This window comes from Dendrobium catenatum, unplaced genomic scaffold, assembly GCF_001605985.2.
Source record: "Dendrobium catenatum unplaced genomic scaffold, ASM160598v2 fragScaff_scaffold_1293, whole genome shotgun sequence".
Lineage (NCBI taxonomy): Eukaryota > Viridiplantae > Streptophyta > Magnoliopsida > Asparagales > Orchidaceae > Dendrobium > Dendrobium catenatum.
In genome coordinates, this window is record NW_021319755.1 from 360,916 (window position 1) to 365,018 (window position 4,103).

A 4,103-nucleotide genomic window follows, 5' to 3' on the forward strand; every position below is an offset into this window, starting at 1 on the left:
TGCTCCGACACGTATTTTCGGACTCTGCAAGCTTCGACATCTAAAAATGGTGGGACAACTGATATATCATAAAAAATAATCTTGATCGAGCACAAATCTCGAGGCAATATGAATTTAAAACTTCCAAAATTAATTCCATGACCATCTAAGCTCTAATTTCAGCAAACTTATAGTCAAACTGAACATCTGAAATAGACTAACCCAACAACACCAAATTCAATCCAATATGAGTCCAAATGGGTCCAAATTAAAGATCTGAAGTGCATTTAGAAGTTTCAAAAATAAATTAGATAACAAAATGACTCTCAAATGTGATATGCTTATAGTCGAATCGAGCAGCTGGACAAAATGATTCCACAGCCCATCATCGGACTTATGTTGGACTTCCGCCTAATGCCAAAATTTTATCCATCACCAGACTTCCGCCCGTCGCTGTACTTCCTCCCATCGACTAGGGGTGTCAATATTTATCACGACACGAAAACCCAACTCGAACCCACCTGAAAATTTCGGGTTTGATCCGACCCGATTTCAAAACGGATCGACGGGTCGGTTCAGGTTGACCACACGGGTCCGGGTTCAACCACTGCTAACCATCATTAAATCGGCCTGCCTGAACTGGCTCAAGTATGCCCGTGCGAACCGAGCCATACCCAGTGCACAGCGCTCGCGTGACCGCGTCTGGCCTGCCTACACCGCCGCGCGCTGCCTAGCAACCCGACCGCGATCCTGCCCGAGAGGCCGCTCGTGTTCGAGGGCTTGCCATTGGCACTCCGCCCGCGCGCCTGGCGTGCCCTTGCCCTGCCCACGCGACGGCCTGCGCGTTCCGTGTCGGGTGGGGTCAACGTAACTGACAACCCGACGGGGGCGGGTCGAGTCCGCATTTTTTGGACATGTTACAATACCGAGTCGGGGTTAGGTGTGACCCGTTTGAACCCGGGTTTTAATTCCAGGCTTCAACCCGAAACCCAGACCCGTGAACCGAATATGACATCCCTACCATTGCAGGATGTTTGCCGTTGCCGACTTTCAGCCGGACCATCCATCGCCGGACTCTGCCAGACTTTCGCCGATGTGGACTTCTCGTCCCGATGCTTGGAGCTTTCGGCCTCGATCTCCATTGTCATTAGATTCAACCCGTGGTTGACTTGTTTAATCTGGATCATCCCCAATTCAGGGATAATCAGTCATTTGTATTCTATCAAACACGTGAATCATTTCAACTGAGTGTTGCCTGTGTTTTCCTTCAGGGATTTTCATGTAAAAAATCTTTCTCATATTTCGTCCTAGTCTGTAGTTGTGTTCTATGCATCTGTGCGAATCTGCAGCTAAAATGTGAAGTTTTCGTATTTTATCCGGCCACGAAATACTAGCACCGCAAAAATCTGGGATTTATTTATTGGTTTAAATGAACAATCAATGCCGAGTTGGTTTTCTCTTACATTAACCGTCGACTAACCTAGGCCGTATTATTTATGACAAGAATGTTGTGCAGTCATTGGACGTAAAAAAAATTATTTGTTCTGGCTAATTAATTCTTTTAATCTATTATAAAATGTCCGGCTTATTAAAAAATCCATAGAAGTTAGAAAAATTTCTGAGTGCTTGCTATTCGCCTGCATTCTCGGCTAAGAAGAATAGACTTGTGTGTCTTGCTGGATACATTCTCGCAAGTGCTTAACATTGGTTGCCTAATGGTGATGGTAACAGAAAAGACTAAACTGTAGAAGCTTAAAGAGCAGAAAGTGTGAGGGAAAAACTTTAACTGTTGTTTAATGAAATATCTCCTAAGCTTCAGGCAAAAGTAACATTTTCTGCTTCTCTTGGTTTTTAAAACAGCTTACAAATAATCTTGTACATTAAGCTTTGATCTATAATCTATTGAATGGGAACCTACAAGGTGTCTGTTATGCATGCTGTCACTTGATACTAATGAGGAATTGACCTTTCCAACATGTTTCAAAGCCTGGTCAAGGTGAGTTATAAGGATATTACAAATTCATACTGTGTTATGGATTTAGTGTTCGATGAAATTAAATTTCCATAATATATTATATAGTCTATAGGTTGCAAGTTAGAGGTTAGGCTAAATTTTCTGTAAATCTATCATGGCTTCAATTGGAACTATTATTATATTTCTTAAATCAATTATTGATACTTAAAATTTTGTTCTCAAAGAATTTTTAAATCAACCGGACTAACCGGGAAACATCTCGTTTAGACGTTAACCGGTACCGTTCTTTTAGGACGTTCCAGTTAATAGTCAATCTAAACATTGTCTTCCAAAACTATGTTTCGCATCAAGAACGATACGATTCGCATGAGATCGACAGAATTTGACCGGTTCAACCTTCGCGACCAACCGGTTGTCATATAGAACCGTTCAAACGTTCAGTCTTGATACCGCCTGCTCAAAATCGGTCAATCGATCAGAATGACCGATAAACCTAGAACCGAGGGAAAAAAATAGAAACCAAATCCACAAATTTTAAAATAGTATACTAACTATATATTATATAATAATCATATATATAATATATATATATATATATCATTATGTACTATATAATAAATAATATAACATTTAACTAGTATTATAATGCATTTTTAGTAATAATCATTCTGCCCTCAACATCATGAAACATCTTCACAATGGCCCCACACTCCATGGAGCTCTTTAAGCAAAGAAACTCAACAAAGTTATATAATTTATGCAAGAAGTGTTTCAAGAGAATTGCGACTAAATAAAAGTGTTGAGGTGTGTACACTTCATAACATATATACTATGCCTATAAAACCTATTTTTAAATAGATTTTTAATTAATTTTTTTATGCTGAAATGATAATTATTTTTAGTTAATTCATAAAATTTATTTAATTATACACTACAACCAACAAACAACAACAACATCAAGCCCTTTACCCACTACGTGGGTCGGCTTACGATGAATCCTTTGTCTCCATTGTGTCCTATTAAATTTTTTTTGTCAAGTCTCGTTAAATCTAATAAAGAAAGGTCATTCCTAATAATTTTCTAAACCATGTCTTTTAGGTCTACCCTAACCTTCTTAACATAAGTAAATCTAATACCTCTACTCTCCTCTTTTCTATATTCTGGTTTTTGTCATCGCAAGGCGCCGTTTATGTGACCAAAACCATTCTTAAGCGCGACTTTCTTCGTAATCTAATCTTCTAACTGGAGCTAACTCCAACCTTTCACGTAATATGCTCCATTTTGTATGCCTATCTCTAAGGGTAAAGCCACTCATCCCCCGCTGAGCATTCCTCTCATCTCTGGCCCAGACTTACACTTAGTATTATGCTTCTCTTTTAAAGCCCAACATTCCGGCAACCAGTAACAATTGCAGGCCTCACTAACCGATCTTATAGAATTGTGGTTCCCTATAGAGTTTTGAGGGGTAACATTTGTATCACATAATAAAGCCCGATGCCATTCGCCCACTGTCAACCATCCAATCTTCGAATTCTGCTGATAATAATCTCCCACTATTTCCCATCACTCTGAACTAATAGATAACAAGATATCAAACGTGTACTCTTTAATCGGACTTGATCGGCCCAAAGTACCACTAATTCCTCCCACTCAAACTACATAGGGATCTATTACTACTACTAATTGCACTCCAATATATTCCGTTTAAGATGCTACTCTAAAAGCGAAAACCTTAGACTCTAAAGTTGACCTCCCATAAATTCAGAGTTTACCTGCAACTCCCCCTAGGGTCCTAATCAACAAGAGAATATCATTCAGGCAAAAAGCATACAGGCGAGAGGGTACATCCTCTTGCAAATGCTAGTGAGCAGAATCCCATGACTAAGCAAGCAAAAGAATCGCGGCTTAAGGCTGAATGTGATCAATACAGACTTAATGAAAGCCCTCTGATGTAACCGCAACCGAAAAAGGGAAAATACTCTGGTCAACCTTCCACCTTGGTTTGAACAAGCGAGAGAGGAGCTTCGTCCTGCTACATATTCTTTAATGATTTGTACGAGACACAGGGAGGAGAAGCAGGCACGCAAACATGGCATGAAAGCGACGAGGCGAGGCTGAGGAGTTACCGAGTGCGCTGTTGCGCTGACAC